Genomic DNA, 17,244 nt, shown 5'->3' with positions numbered 1-17,244 from the left:
TCTGTCCCAGCACTTAAATCAGTGAAACCTTGGGCCATTCCTTGCACTCAGACCCGAACCCTGCCACTCTGATATGCTATTGGGCCTGGGCCCCACCGCCTTGAGCAAAGTGCTAACATTGGCTCATTCCCTGCTCCCAGATCCGGGCCCACGTCCCGCCGCCTTGATCTGGTCTGTACATGCCATGCTGCAACAGTCCTGCACATACAAGACCTCAGTAGACATCACAAAAATGCCAGATTGTACAGGCAATTCAAAAGCTTGACTCTGAAAGGGAAGATACAGGCTATTGATTGCAGTGATAGTTTCTGAGAAAAAGTGTGAGTAATAAAGTAGTTCATAGTTGTGTTTGCTGCCAGCAAGGTGTTGCTGTGCTTCACTAGGACCATCTTAAACCAGAACATGTATACATTGTTCCCCAATATCTCTAACCTCTCACTTCGGTAGTCTGATTACCCAGCTGCTTCAAGCAGCCTTAAATTATACCAGTGCCCAAGAAGAATATGGTAACGTACCTCAATGTCTATCATCCAGGAACACTTATACTGTGATGAAGTGCTTTGAGAAGCTGGTGATGAAAAATATCAACTCCTGCCTGAAAAGCAACTTGGATCCACTCCAATTTTCCCACCATTAACAGGTCCACAGCAGATACGCTCTCATTGGCATTTCTTTTAAACCTGAACCATCTATACAGCAAAGATGCATACATCAGGATGCTCTTTATTGACTACAGTTCAGCATTTAATTCCATCCTCCCCTCAAAACTAATCAACAAGCTTCAAGTCTTTGGCCTTTGTACCTACTTCTGTAATTGGATCCTCAATTTCCTTTCTTGCAAACCTGAGTCAGTGAAATAAATGCCCCCAGATCTCTGTTTTAAATGGATGCCCCCTATCATGAAGCTGTGCCATCTTGTCCTAGACCATGGGAAACATCCTTTCCACATCTACTCTGTCTAGGCCTTTCAACATTCGAAAGGTCTCAATGAGAAACTCCATCATCCTTATAAATTCCAGCGAGTACAGACCCAGAGTCATCAAATGTTTCTCATATAGGAACCCTTTCATTCCCAGAGTCATCCTTGTGAACCTTCTCTCAATACCAGCAAATCTCTTCTTCAATGAGGAGCCCAAAACTGTTCATGATACTCAAGGTGGGGCCTCACCAGTGCCTTATGAAGTTTCAGCATCACATCCTTGCTCTTGTATTCTAGACCTCTTGAAATTAACACTAACATTACATTTGCCTTCCTCACCACTGACTCAACCTGCACGTGTTCTGCACAAGAACTCCCAAGTTACTTTGCATCGCAGATTTTCAATTTTCTCCCCATTTAGAAAATAGTCTTCACATTTATTTCTACTATCAAAGTGCATGACCATGCATTTTTCAACAGTGTATTTCATTTGCCACTCTCTTGCCCATTCTCCTAATCTGTTCAAGTCCTTCAGCGGTTTACCCATTTCCTTAACACTACTGGTCCCTCCACCAATCTTATCATCTGCAAGCTTGGTAACAAAGCCATCATCTAGTGTCACCAAGTACTCCATAGTCTCATTCTTTACAATTGACTCTTAACATCTTCCCAACCACTGAGGTCAGGCTAACTGGTCTATAATTTCCTTTCTGCTGCCTTCCTCCTTCCTTAAAGAGTGGAGTGACATTTGCAATTTTCCAGTCATCTGGCACCAGGCCAGAGTCCAATGATTTTTTTTGAAAGATCATTACTAATGCCTCCACAATCTCAACCACTACTTCTTTCAGAACCTTAGGGTGCAGTTCATCTGGCCCGGATGACTTATGTATCCTTAGGTCTTTCAGATTTTTGAGCACCTGTCCCTTATACTAATAACTGCACTCACTTCTCTTTCCCCTTAGCTTTCAACATCTGTGTCCTCCACAATGAAGACTGATGCAAAATACTCACTTAATTCATCTGCCATCTCCTTGTCCCCCATTATTATTTCTCCACCTTCATTTTCTAGCAGTCCTATATCCACTCATTTCTTTTATTTTTACATTCTTAAGAAAGTATTTACCATCCACTTTGATATTGTTTGTTAGCTTGCTTTCATATTTCATCTTTTCCCTCCTAATGATTCTTTTAGTTGCTCTCTTTAGTTTTTTAAAAGCTTCCCAATCCTCTGTTTTACCAATAATTTTTGCTTTGTTGTATGCCCTCTCTTTAAGTTTTACATTACCTTTGACTTCCCTTGCCAGCCACAGCTGTACTATTTTGCCATTTGAGTATTTCCTTGTGTTTGGAACACATGTATTCTGCATCTTCTTCATTTTTCTCAGATACTCAGACCATTGCTGCTCTGTTGTCATCCCTGCCAACAGCTCTTTCCAATTTACTTTGGCCAACTGCTCTCTCATACCACTGTAATTCCACTGAAATACTGCTATATCAGACTTTACTTTCTCCCTATCAAATTTCAAGTTGAACTCAATCATACAGTGATCACTGAATTGAATAAAATAGAACTGACTTCATTTGTTACATCCTTCACGTATCTGAGGAGTGAAAATCTTTACGTTACATCACCATCTAAATGTGCAAATGTGTAATCATAGTAATTTATAATAATTTGTAATAAATAGAACAGTCAATGTAATATAGAATACACTCATATCAGCGTGAGTTCATCAGTCTGATGGCCTGGTGGAAGAAGCTGTCCCGAGCCTGTTGGTCCTGGCTTTTATGGTAGCAGCTGGAACAGTTTGTGGTTGGGATGGCTTGGTCCCCAATGGCCCTTTTTATACAACTATCTTTGTAAATGTCCAGAATCATGGGAAGTTCGCATCTACAGATGCGCTGGGCTGTCCGCACCACTCTCTGCAGAGTCCTGCGATTAAAGGGGGTACAGTTCCCATACCAGGCAGTGATGCAGCCAGTTAGATGCTCTCAATTGTACCCCTATAGGAAGTTCTTAGGATTTGGGGGCCCATACCAAACTTCCTCAACTGTCTGAGGTGAAAGAGGCTCTGTTGTGCCCTTTTCCACCACACAGGTGGTGTTTACAGACCAAGTGGGGTCCTCAGTGATGTGGATGCCGACGAACTTGAAGCTGTTTACCCTCTCGGCCCTAGATCCATTAATGTCAATAGGGGTTGACAGTAGAAGTGGTAGAGGCAGGTTCGATATTGCCATTTAAAGTAAAATTGGATAGGTACATGGACAGGAAAGGAATGGAGGGTTATGGGCTGAGTGCAGGTCGGTGAGACTAGGTGAGAGTAAGCATTCAGCATGGACTAGAAGGGCCAAGATGGCCTGTTTCTGTGCTGTAATTGTTATATGGTTATATGGTTATACATTTGTATATGGGTTAGCCCATCTCCATTCCTCCTGTAATCCACAACCAGCTCCTTTGTTTTTGCGACATTGTGGGAGAGGTTGTTCCCTTGACCCCACTGTATCAGAGAGATGACTTCTTCCCTGTAGGCTATCTCGTTATTGTTTGAGATAAGGCCAATCAATGTAGTGTCATCAGCAAATTTAATTAGCAGATTAGAGCTGTGGGTGGTGATACTGTCATTGGTATACAGGGAGTAAAGGAGGGGACTCAGTACACAGCCCTGAGGGGCTCCTGTATTCAGAGTCAGTGTGTTGGAGGTGAGGGAGTCCATTCCTTAGTCCAAAACAGCATTCTCACAAAAGCATCCTTCTTTTCCAGATGTGTAAGGACAGTATATAGAGCAGTGGCTATTGCGTCATCTGTCGATTGGTTGTGTTGGTAGGTGAATTGTAGGGGGTCCAGTTTGGGTGGTAACAAGTTGCTAATGTAATCCTTGACCAGCTTCTCAAAGCATTTCCTTATTATTGAGGTGAATGCGACAAGACACCAGTCATTCAGGCATGTTACCTTGGCCTTTTTTGGTACAGGGACAGTGATGGATAATTTGAAGCAGGTGGGCGATCTACACTGGGAGAGGGAGATATTAAAACTGTTTGTAAACACACCTGCCAGTTGTGCTGCGCATATCCTGAGTACTCGACCTGGGATGCCGTCCGGTCCCGTAGCCTTGCGACAGTTCACTCATTAGAAACATCTACATACCTCAGCATCAGAAATGCCCAGGTTGCAGATTGTAGCAGCGGCTTTTCTCGGAGGCTCAGAGTTAGCGACATCGAACCTTCTTTTACCTTAAGCTCCCTCATCATCTTTGGTTCATCACATAACACCCAATCCAGTCAGCTTATCCCCTAGTAGACTGAACAACAAACTGCTCTAAAAGTCATCTCATAGGAATTCAACAAACTCACTCTCTTGACATCCATTCCTAACGTGATTTTTTCAATTGAACTGCATGTTGAATTCTCCCATGACTATCATAACATTGCCCTTTTGATACCCCTTTTCTATTTCCTGTTGTAATCTGTGGTCCACATCCCAGCTACTCTTGGGAAGCCTGTGCATGACTGCCATCAGTGTCCTTCTACCCTTGCAGTTTCTTAACTCAGCCCCTAACGATTTAACACTTTCAGATCCTATGTCACATATTTCTACTGATTTGATGCCATTCTTTACCAGTAGAGCCACACCACCCCCTCTGCCTACCTTCCTATCCCTCCAATACAATATGTAACCTTGTACATTTAACTCTTAACTACAACCATTCTCCAGCCACAATTTAGTGTTGGCAACAACATTATACCTGACAATCTATAATAGTGTAACCTTATTTCTTATACTCCATGCACTGAAGTATAACACTTTCATTATTGTATTTGCTACCTTTTTTGATTCTGCATCCTTAATGTACTGATACCTAACCCACTTTCTGTAATTTTGTCCTATCATCTCTTTTCAGGACCTATTTGCTTTTCCTTCCTATGTCATTGGTACCAATACGTACCAAGACATCTGGCTGCTCTCCTTCCCGCTCCAAAATGCTGTGGACATGATCCAAGATAACCCTGACCCTGGCACCCGGGAGGCAATATACTATCCAGTTGTCCCATTCATGTCCACAGAAACTCCTGTCTATTCCTATAACTATTGAGTCCCCTATCACTACCAATCTTCTCTTCTCCCACTTTTCCTTCTGCACCGCAGACCTATGCTCAATGCCAGTAACCTGTTCTCCGTGGCATTCCCTGGGAGGTCATTCCTCACAATAGTATCCAAAGCAGAGGTGGAGAGTGTCAGCAACTTTAAATTCCTTGGTGGTTTTAGGGGATCTTTTCTGGGTCCAGTACATAAGTGCCATTACAAAGAAAGCATATTAGCACCTTTACTTACTTAAAAGTTTGCAAAGAATTGACACATCATTCAAAACATTGACAAACATCTACAGATTTTGGCGTAGAGTATTGACTGGTTGTATCATGGCCCGGTATGGAAACACCAATACCCTTGAACAGAAAACCCTACAAAATGTAGTGGATACGGCCTAGTCCATCACAGGTAAAGCTCTCACCATGACTGAGCACACCTGCATAGAGCGCTGTCGCAGGACACCAGCATCCATCATCAAGGACCCCCAATGTCCAGGCCCTGCTTTCTTCTCTCTGCTGCCATCGGGAAGAATGTACAGGAGCCTCAGAACCCACACTATCAGGTTCAGGAACAGTTATTAACCCTCAACCATCAGGAAGGAGGTACAGGAGCCTCAGAACCCAGACCATCAGGTTCAGGAACAGTTATTAACCCTCAACCATCAGGAAGGAGGTACAGGAGCCTCAGAACCCAGACCATCAGGTTCAGGAACAGTTATTATCCCTCAACCATCAGGAAGAACATACAAGAGCCTCAGAACCCAGACCATCAGGTTCAGGAACAGTTATTAACCCTCAACCATCAGGAAGGAGGTACAGGAGCCTCAGAACCCAGACCATCAGGTTCAGGAACAGTTATTAACCCTCAACCATCAGGAAGAACGTACAAGAGCCTCAGAACCCAGACCATCAGGTTCAGGAACAGTTATTAACCCTCAGCCACCAGGAAGGAGGTACAGGAGCCTCAGAACCCAGACCATCAGGTTCAGGAACAGTTATTAACCCTCAACCATCAGGAAGAACGTACAAGAGCCTCAGAACCCAGACCATCAGGTTCAGGAACAGTTATTAACCCTCAACCATCAGGAAGAATGTACAAGAGTCTCAGAACCCAGACCATCAGGTTCAGGAACAGTTATTAACCCTCAACCATCAGGCTCTTGAACCAAATAGGATAACTTCACTCAACTTCACGTGCCCCATATTTGAAATGTTCCCACAACCCATGGACTCACTTTCAATTACTTCTCATCTGATGTTCTTGATATTTATTATTTATTATTATTAATATTTTCCTTTCTTTTTGTATTTACATAGTTTTCTATCTTTTGCACATTGGTTGTTTTTCCACCCTTTTGGATGCAGTCTTTCATTGATTCTATTGTATTTCTTGTACTTATTGTGAATGCCTGTTAGAAAATGAATTTCAGGGTTGGATATGGTGACATAGATGTACTTTGGTCATAAATTTACTTTGAACTTTAAACTTTGAAAAACAGAAACACCCAGAGGATCAGGCAACATATGTGGAAAGTGAAGCAAAGTTTGGATCATATCAAGCTATATATACTTATCATACTTACTTCAAAACAAACAGTGAAATGTGTTGCTTTTTGTCAGCAACCAACACAGTCTGAAGATGTGCTGGGGCAGCCTTAAATGTCACTATGCAAGTGTCGTCAGAAATTCTATTGTATTTGGACCATAAGACCATAAGACTTAGGAGCAGAATTAGGCCATCTGGCCCATCGAGTCTGCTCCACCATTCAATCATGGCTGATCCTTTTTTCTATCTCCCTCTCAACCCCAGTTCCTGGCCTTCTCTCTGTAACCTTTGATGCCATCCAGTCAAGGACCTATCAATCTCTGCCTTAAATACATCCAACAACCTGGCCTCCACAACTGCATGTGGCAACAAATTCCACAAATTCACCAGCCTTTAGCTAAAGAAATTTCTCCACATCTCTGTTTGGAAAGGGCGCCCCTCTATCCTGAGGCTGTGCCCTCTTGTCCTAGACTCTCCCACCCTGGGAAACATCCTTTCCACATCTACTCTGTCTAGGTCTTTCAACATTCAAAAGATTTCAATGAGATCCCCCCTCATCCTTCTAAATCTCAGCAAGTACAGAGCCAGAGCCATCTAATATTTCTCATATGATAACCTTTTCATTCCTGGAATCATCCTTGTGACTCTCTTTTTGACCCTCTCCAATGCCAGCCATCTTTTCTAAGATGAGTGGCCTAAAACTGTTCAAATACTCAAGGTGAGGCCTCACCACTGCCTTATAAAGCCTCATTTCTTAATTTTCCTGTAGATACCTGCAAGAAAATGAATCTCAAAGTAATTTGTGGTAACATTTACGTACTTTGATAATAAATTTTACTTTGCCTTTGGTTTCTTATAGCAAGCAGTAAGTAATCATTCTGTCACTAACCCCTACATTAATTTCATTTCATTCTCCCCGCATTCCCATCAATCTACCCTGTCATACCCCTGGATTCTCACTCCAACTTACACACTGACTTGGCTTCCCTATGGGATGTGTGAGGAAATTGGAGAACGCATCTGGTCACAGGGAGAACATGAAAACTCCACACACACAACAGCCAACGTTAGGATTAAATCTGCATGATGGGATCTGTGAGGTTGCAGCAGATGTACTGTGGCACTAGTGTTGAACTTACAGCAGCTGCCATATTCTGCCTTGCATAATATTGGCTAATATTAAACCCAGTCTTGTATCGCTCATATGAAGTGTCTTGGTGCCTCTTCTTATGTTAAAGATGCAATATAAATGGGAGTTGTGGTTTCTATTTTGAAAGGAAAATGGTGAATGCAATCAGACCACCTAAAGAGGAAAAGCTTTTAATCTTATAGAATACAGGAATTAAAATATACTGTAGATCACTATAGCACAGACCAGGCCCTTAGGTCCACTGTGTTGTGCCAATATTTTAACCTTCTCTAAGATCAATCTAACCCTTCCCTCCCACATAGGCCTCCATTTTGCTGGACAAGCAAAAATATCAGGTAGCTCAACCTATTGGACTGAATTAAAATCATGGATAAAAGGAATGCCATCTTAAAGCAGAACAGAAATAGATAACTTCATTTGACTGCGGATGTAGAAACCAGGCATTGTTTCAAATGGTAAATCTCTGAAAGGTATTGTTTTTTTTAAAAAAGGCCATCTTAGATATGCATCTGGGTGCGTATCTAAGAGTTTCTTAAGTTTCCCTAATGTATCTGCCTCTACTGATACCCCTAGCAGTGCATTCCACTGTTGCGTTGGGCTCAAACCCAAATGCAGGGCACAGGCATGGAGATTGAGTTTGGATGCTTACACGGGTGTAAATGCAGAACAGCAAACAAGGGAGATCTTGACACGGAGCCCTGATATGGAGCCTTGACACGGAGTCTTGACTCAGAGAGGCAGAGTCTCATAAGTAAACCTTGAAACTGGAGCTAAACTTAGAACAAACGGTTCTATGTGGTCAGGGAACGTAGCTGTCTCACAGGAAAAAGACCAACGAACTGGCGACTAGTGGCTGTGATGCCGGGGTTCTTATACTACAGTTCTAGATGGAAACCAGGTGTGCTGTTATCAAAGTGAATTAGAAGTGATTGGAAAATAAATGGTCAGAGCCATGGCACAATCAACTGAAATTAGGAGCAAGATAGGGATAAACAATCGGGACCATGACATCCATACACCCACTACTCTCTATGTACAACACCTACCTCTGACATTCCCTTGTATCTGTGTAAATACAGATAAGAAATAAACAGCAATAAATAATGAGCATGAAATAACAAGATAAAAGAGTCCTTAAATGAGTGTAGCTATCCCCTTTTGTTCAGGACCCTGATGGTTGAGGGGTAGTAACTGTTCTTGGACTTGGTAGTGTGAGCCCTGAAGCACCTGTACCTTCTACCTGATGGCAGAAGTGAGAAAAGAGCACGGCCTGGGTTGTGAGGCTCTTTGATGACAGATGCTGCTTTTCTATGGCAACATTTCATGTAGACGTGCTCAATGGTTGGAAGGGTTTTACCCATGATGTGCTGAGCCAAATTCACTACTTTTGTAGAAGTTTCCACTCAAAGTCATCGGTGTTATCATACCAGGCTGTAATGCGGCCAGCAGCACACTTTCCACCACACATCTGTACATATTTGGCAAGATTTTTGATGACATGCCAAATCTCTGAAGACTCCTGAGGAAGTAGAGGCACTGTTATGCTTTCTTCCTAATTATATTTATATGATGGGTCCAGGCCAGGCCCTCTGAGATGGTGACACCCAGGAATTTAAAGTTACTGACCCCCCCCCCCCTCCACCTCTGATCCTCTAATGATTATTGGCTCATGGACCTCTGGTTTCCCTCTCCTAAAGTCTACAATCAGTTCCTTGGACTTATTGGCACTGAGTGAGAAGTTGTTGTTATTACACCACTCAGCCAAGTTTTCAATCTCCCTCTTGTATGCTGATTAATCCCCACCTTTGATACAGCCCACAACAGTAGTGTCATCACCAAACTTATATATGGTGATGGAGCTGTACTTAGCCATGCAGTCATAGGTGTAAAGCAAGTAGAGCAGGGTGCTAAGTACACATCCCTGCAGTGCTTTTGTGCTAATGGAGACTGTAGAGGAGATGTTTTTTGCCAATCAGATCTACCAGTGAGGAAATCTGGGATCCAGTTGCACAAGGGGTATTGAGTCCCAGGTCTTGGATGTTACTGATTTGTTTTGAGGGGATGATAGTGTTAAATGCCAAGCTGTAATCAATAAAGAGTATTCCAATGTATGCATCTTTGCTGTCCAGATGTTCCAGGGTTAAGTAAAGAGCAAATGAGATAGCATCTGCTCTAGACCTGTTGCTTTGGTAGGTGAACTGGAGTGGATCCAATTTGGCACTCAGACAGGAGCTGATACGCTTCAACAGCAGGATCTTAAAATACTTCATCACTGTCGATGTAAGTGCCATTGGGCAATAATCATTTAGACTGGTTCCCATGCTCTTCATGGGCACTAGTACGATTGAAACCTGCTTAAAGCAGGTGGGTACCACACACCACTGAAGCAAGAGGTTGAAGATATCCATGAATGCACCATCCAGTTAGACAGCACAGGTCTTCAGTACTCAGCCAGATACTCTGTCCAGACCCGATGCTTTCCTTGGATTCATTGACTTGAAGGCATCCTGGGTCATCGGGAATCATGAATCTGCGTGATGGTTCCTCCCTGTTCCAGTGATCAAAGCGAACATAGAAGGCATTGAGCTCATCTGGAGGTCAAGTCCTGTTGTCTCCTATGTCGCAAGATTGAACTTCGTAGGAGGTTATGGCATTCAAACCCTGCCACGGCTGTCATGCATCCTTCGTTGATTCCAGTCTAGTCCAGAACCTCAACTTCTCCTAAGAGATGGATTTCCAGAGAATATACCTGCATCTCTTGAAGCATTTTTGATTTCCAAACCTCTGATCTGACTCTCAGCAGTTTCCAAATTTCATTGCTCATCTAGGGCTTCTGATGGAGAAAACACGGAACAATTTTGTGGTGACACACTCAGCTACAGCTGTTTTAATAAAGTCTGTAACAGCCCTAATGTAGTCATTCAAGTCCTCAGATGAGTTCTTAAGCATGGTCTAGTCCACTAACTCAAGGCAATCCCATAACCATTCCTTTGCCTCCCGCAACCACCCCTTGGTTGTCTTGATCTCTGGAGCCTTGCTCTTTAGGCTCTGTTTATATGCAGTTAGTAGAAGTACGGCCAAATGATCCAACTTGCTAAAATGCAGTAATAATCACCGTAATATAATACCCTCTTATATCAGACAATTCTGCCCTCAGAAAAATATTCTGACTCTTTATTCTATCTCTGCTTCTTATTATCTGCACTAGAAAATGCGGTTGGAAAATAATAATGGGGGACAAAGCAATGGCAGATGAACTAAAGTGCCACATAAGAGGCTGCTTACCAAGTTAAGAGCCCATGGTATTACAAGAAAGTTATTGGCACGGTTAGCAATGGCTGATTGGAAGGAGGCAACGAGAGGAATAAAAGGATTCTTTTCTGGTTGGCTGCCAATGACTGGTGGTGTTCTGCAGGAGTTGGTGTTGGGACCGCTTATTTTAATACTGTATATCAATGATTTAGATGATGAAATAGATGGCTTTGTTGCCAAAACATGAAGATAGGTGGAGGGACAGGTTGTGTTGAGGAAACAGGTAGGGTGTAGAAGGACTTAGACATATTAGGAGAATGGGCAAGGAAGTGGCATATGAAATATGTGTTAGAAAATGCATGGTCATGTACTTTGGTAGTAGAAATAAATGTGCAGACTATTTTCTAAACAGGGCGAAAATCCAAAAATCTGAGATGCAAAGGGACTTGGGAGTCCTCGTGCAGAACACCCTAAAGGTTAACTTGCAGGTTGAGTCGGTGGTAGAAAGGCAAATGCAATGTTAGCATTCATTTCAAGAGGTCTAGAACACAAGAGCAGGGATGTGATGCTGAGGCTTTATAAAGCACTGGCGAGGCCTCACCTTGCATATTGTGAACTGTTTTGAGCTTCTCATCTAAGAAAAGGTGTGCTGGCATTGTTTGTTCAACCTATTCTCATAAGACCTGCTTTCCAATCCAAGCAGGATGCTGGTGAATCTTTTCTGCATCCTCTCTAAAGCTTCCACATTCTTCCTATAAAGAATCGACCACAACTGAGCATAGTTTGTGGCTATTGGAATGAGATTCTTAAAACACTGCTGTGATACATGGATTACTGAGAACAAAGAGAATGTTTACAGTATTATGTGGGGCCTAAGCATTGTGTAGTATCATGGGATCATTTACCTAAACATTGTGTGACTTCTAACTTCTCATTTTAAAGAGAGCATTGTTGACAATCAGCTACGTCTCACCACCACACATCTGACTTGCAAAAAATTACACCAGCAATCTGATCAAATAGCATTGCCAATTAAAATCTCTTTGTAAATCATTGCCATAACAATATATAAACCAGATGTTCATAGTTTTCCTGAGTGCTGTGATAGTTACACCATGCAGTTCTCTATGCAGAGAATGAACTTGGCGGACTATCAGGTTGCTATTCAGAAGAAGTTTGTTTCAGGTCTTTGGTTTGAAATTACAAATAGATTCTTTCGCTGTTATATAATTGTCTGTAAGTTTGAACAATATTTTTGCAACTTCTCAGTTGTCACCCCAACCTCCTCCCTCCTCCTACACAATCCTTTTCATGGCATTACACAAATAAAAACTCTTCCTCTGCAATGCTGACTGCTGTAGACAAGCTAGCTAGACAATCATGCTTAAGCATACATCATATTTTAAGCCAAGAACTAAATACTGTCAAGGCTGGGAAAGCTGAACGGAGAACAGTGAAGTCAGAATCAGGTTTAATAGACCTTACACAGTGAACAGTGGGGCACTGAGGAGTGTGGTGGGAATACAGATCCATAATTCAATGAAGGTGGCACCATAGATAGATATGGTTGTTAAAGGAGCTTTTGGCAAATTGGCCTACAAAATCTATGTATTGAGCACAGGAGTTGAGTTATGATGTTGAAATTGTATGAAATGTTAGTGAGGTCTAATGTGGAGTATTGTGTCCAGTTTTGTTCACCTACTACAGGAAATATTTAAATAAGATTGAAAGAGTGCAGAGAAAATTTACAACCATGTTGCCAGGCCATAAGGACTTGAGTTATATGGAAAGATTTAATAGATTAGAACTATATTCACTAGAATGCAGAAGAATGAGAGGAGATTTGATAGAGGTATACAAAATTATGAGGGGTATTGATAGGGTAAATGCAAGCAGGCTTTTCCCACTGAGGTTGGGTGAGACTAAACTAGAAGTCATGGGTTAAGGGTGGAAGGTGAACTGTTTAAGGGGAAAATGAAGGGGTGCCTCGTAGAGTGAAGAGGTGGGTGAGAGTGCGGAATGAGCTGCCAGTGGAAGTGGTAGATTCATTTACTGACATACAGCATGGAATAGACCCTTTCAGCCATTCGAGCTGCCCAGTCCAGCAAACCTCCAATTTAATCCTAGCCTAATCTACTGGACAATTTGCAGTGACCAATTAACCCACCAAATGATGTGTGAGAGGAAACTCGTGCAGGCACAGGCAGAATGTACAAACTCCTTGTAGGCAGTGATGAAATTGAACCTAGGTCACCTGTACTGTAAAGCATTGTGCTAACCACCATGCTACCATGCTGCCCCTGTGAGTTTGATTTCAACATTCAAGAGAATTTGGATAGTTACATGAATGGGAAGGGTATGAAGATCCACAGTTTAATAATAATAATAATAATAATAATAACAATAAAAACTTTATTGATCCCAAGTGGGAAATTCTTTCGTTACAGCAGCAACATTTAAAACATGCTAAGCAGTGTGCAGACTTAACTAATAATAAAGTAGAGAATAATAATATACACAATAATAATTTACTAATGTGCAATGATGTGCAATACTGTGCAATAATAATGAATGAAATAATAAAACAAAGACTATTGTACCATGATGTGTGTCTCCTGTCACACAGAGATGAATTGTTGTATATACTTTTTGCATTTGGTAAGAAAGATTTTCAGAGATCTTGTGACAGCAAAGCTAATAAGCTAATAAGTCTGTTCAAAAGGGTGCTCCAATGTTTATTCAGTAGAACATGGAGAGGATGGGTCAGATTGTCTCTAATGGATAACAGTCTGTTTAGTGACCTCCTCTGTGACAGTAACTCAAAAGTGTTGTAACCAAGGCCTTTTTGATGAGTTTATTTATTCACAGGCACCGATGCTGCTCCCCCAATATAAAGGCACAAAGAAGACTGCACTCGCTACAACAGACTGGTAAAAGATCTCCAATATCCTGCTGCACCCGTTGAAGGATCTCAGCTTCCTTAGAAAATAGAATCTGGTCATCCTCTTCTGGTAAACAGCCTTGGTGCTGGTTTTCCAGTCAATTCTGTTGTCTAGGTGAACTCCCAAGTATTGGTACTCTTCCACCAACCCAACATCTTTTCCCAAAATGTATACAGGACTCGTCATAATCCTCTTCCTCCTAAAATCAGTCACCATCTCCCTGGTTTTGGCCACATTCAGGAGCAGGTGACTCCTTCCACACCACTCCACAAACTTGTCCACCAGTCCTCTGTTCTCCGACTCCTGCCCATCTCTGATACATCCAACCACCACAGAGTCATCAGGGAACTTCTGCAAGTGACAAGACTCAGATCTGTACTGACAGTCTGAACAGAAACAGAAACAGAGAAAAGATAGTCTTTTGTAGTGTTCTAGTGCCACTCACCACTATCTCAGACAGAGAACTACCCAGCCGTACAAACTGGGGGCTATCTGTCAGATAGTCAGTAATCCAGGAAATAGTGGATTTGTCCACACCCATCCTTTGCAGCTTCTCACTCAGAAGAAGTGGCTGGATTGTATTGAAGGCACTGGAGAAATCAAAAAATGTAATTCTCACAATGCCACCAGCATCATCCAGGTGGGAGTGAGATCTCTGCAACAGGTAGATGATGGCATCGTCCACTCCCACAGGAGGTTGGTAGGCAAACTGTAGAGAGTTCAATGAAGATCTCACTTGCAGTCCAAGGTAAGTCAGGACCAGCCTCTCCGGCACCTTCATTACATGAGATGTGATGGTAATTGGTCCGTAGTCATTAAGTTCCGATGAAGTCACCTTCTTTGGTACAGGAACCAAGCAAGTTCAATGGGATTAGGCAGAATATTTAAAAGCTACAAATTACAATAAGAAATATATACTGTATACAAAAATAGTGAGTTAGTATTCATGGGTCCATTGTCCATTCAAAATCTGATGGCCGAGAGGAAGAAGCTGTTCCTGAAATGTTGTGTATGTTGTGTGTCTTCAGACCCCTGTACCTCTACCTTGATGGTAGCAATGAGAAGGGAGCATGTCCTGGGTGATGGGAGTCCTTAATGATGGATGCTGTCTTTTTGAGGTATCGCCTTTTGAAGATGTCTTGGACGCTGGGAAGATCAGTGCCCATGATGAAGCTAGCTGAGTTTACAACTTTCTGCAGCTTTTTCCGATCCTGTGCAGTAGCCCCTCCATTCCAGTTAGAAGGCTGTCCACAGTGCATCTGTAGAAATTTATGAGACTCTTTGGTGACATACCAAAATGAAATCTAGAGAGAGAGAGAGAAATGCAGTTAATAATTTGGATTGATTAGCCAGTGAATAGAGGTCATTTGATTCAGTTTAAGATTTATTTATTAAATGTACATTGAAACACAATGAAATGCATCATTTGTGTTAACAACCAGCACACCTAAGGGTGTCCTGGGGCAACCCATAAGTGTTGCCACACATTCCAGTACCAACGCAGCATACCCATAATGCTCGACAGAATAACACAAGCGACAACTAAACAAGCTTCTTAAAAGAGAAAGAGATTAAAGATTAACTTTATTTGTCACATGTACATCAAAACACAGTGAAATTGATTTTGTGTCAAATTAAATCAGTGAGGGTTCTACTGGGTAGCCTGCAAGTGCCACCACACTTCCTGCACCATCATAGTATGTCCACAACTTACTAACCCTAACTGTACACCTTTGAAATGTGGAAGGAATCTGGAGGAAACCCATGTGGTCATGCGGAGAATGCACAAACTTTTTACAGACCCCTCCAACCTCAGCTTAGGTCACTTCTGGGCCTCCAGTCCCTGGCCAAGACTTGCAGACATTGAGCCTCTGACCTCTGGACAAGCTACCCTGGAGCTTTGATCTTCTGGCCTTCATCTTCAGATTTCTGTCTTCAGCCTTTTTACTGTTTTGTCATCAGCCACAAAATCACAGGCCTTTCAGCCCACTATGAACTCCAAATGGCTACCTATACTACTCCCATTCACTACACATGGTCCATAGCCTTGGTGATCTAAGTGCGTCCAGATACTTGTCCAAAGTTCAAAATAAATGTATTATCAATTTACTTCTAAATTGCCATATACAATCCTGAGATTCATTTTCTTATAGGCATTCACAGTAAATACAAAGAAGAAACACAATAGAATCATTGAAAGACTGCTGCTATTGCTCTGGTAGGCAAATTAGAGTGGATTCAAGTTGCTTCTTAGGCAAGAGTTGATAAGTTTCTTTTCTTTCTTTTTCAATCTTTTTATTGAATTTCATGTATAGAAAAAAAACATATTGTGAAATTGAATAGGTTATGGGTACATTAGACTTAGTTAAATTAGTAATAGAATAACAATATCTTATTAAAATATCAGCAGATAAGTTTCATCACCAACCTCTCAAAGCACTTCATCACTGTGGGTATAAGTACACTAGATGGTAGTTACTGAGACAGGTTACCACATTATTCTTAGGCACTGGTATAATTGAAGCCTGCTTGAAGCAGGGGGGTACCTCAGACTGTCAAAGTGAGAGGTCAAAGTTATCAGTGAACACTCCAGTTATTTGATCAGTACAGGTCTTTAGTACTTGGCCTGATACCACATCTGGGCCAGATCCTTTCCATGGGTTTACCCAGCTGATGGATGGTTTCATATCAGCCTCAGAGACTGAAATCTTTATAAGAGTCTCTGCCTACATCACCCGTCAGTCTAGAGTAATCCAGATTTCTCTCTGTCTGGATTTCTCATCCACTATTTGCATTTCAGATCTCCAAGATGGTTTGTTCTGCTGCCCATGACTGTCCATGCTGACAGCATTCCAGAGTCCAACAAACTCCACCCCTCCAAAGAAATTATTTTCCTCAAATCCTCTCTGAGCCACTTACTCCTCACCTTTAAACTATGTCAGTAGTGTAACGGTTAGATCGATAATATTACAGCTTGGGGCACACTACATCTCTAAATAAAAGTCATGTCCTATAGTCCAAGACAACTCGATTTTTATTCAGGTGCAGAGTCAGATGAAGGAGATGGAAGAAGATCAAAGTCACAGTCAAGTTTATTGTGATCTGCACACGCCCATGTGTGCACAGGAATAATGAAAAGCTAACCTACAGCAGCATCACTGGCACAGAGCATCCACAAGGAAAACATACACATTATCCATAAGAAAACACAATCAGAACAAAAAAATGTCCATTTTAGTGCAAAGTGATCAAAGTGGCCACCGTTTTGCAGGACTTAGACAAATTAGGAGAATGGACATGAAAGTGGCAAATGAAATACAATGTTGGAAAATACATGGTCATGCACTTT

At 41.9% G+C, this 17,244-nt stretch overlaps 1 long non-coding RNA gene across 3 annotated transcripts in view; it reads left to right on the top strand.

Annotated features, from left to right (window-relative positions):
* LOC132401672 (uncharacterized) overlaps positions 1-17,244 on the top strand; it is a 145,325-nt gene that overhangs the window by 59,702 nt on the left and 68,379 nt on the right. For 2 of the 3 annotated variants that reach the window (XR_009514661.1, XR_009514660.1), the window contains exon 2: positions 13,822-13,883. The exons of the other annotated variant lie outside the window; for it this stretch is intronic. This is a non-coding gene — a long non-coding RNA (uncharacterized LOC132401672). The remainder of the gene's footprint in view (positions 1-13,821; positions 13,884-17,244) is intronic. 3 annotated transcript variants of the gene reach the window in all.

This window comes from Hypanus sabinus, chromosome 11 (assembly GCF_030144855.1).
Source record: "Hypanus sabinus isolate sHypSab1 chromosome 11, sHypSab1.hap1, whole genome shotgun sequence".
Lineage (NCBI taxonomy): Eukaryota > Metazoa > Chordata > Chondrichthyes > Myliobatiformes > Dasyatidae > Hypanus > Hypanus sabinus.
The sequence above is the reverse complement of the archived record's forward strand: the minus strand, read 5'-3'. Positions and strand labels throughout refer to the sequence as shown.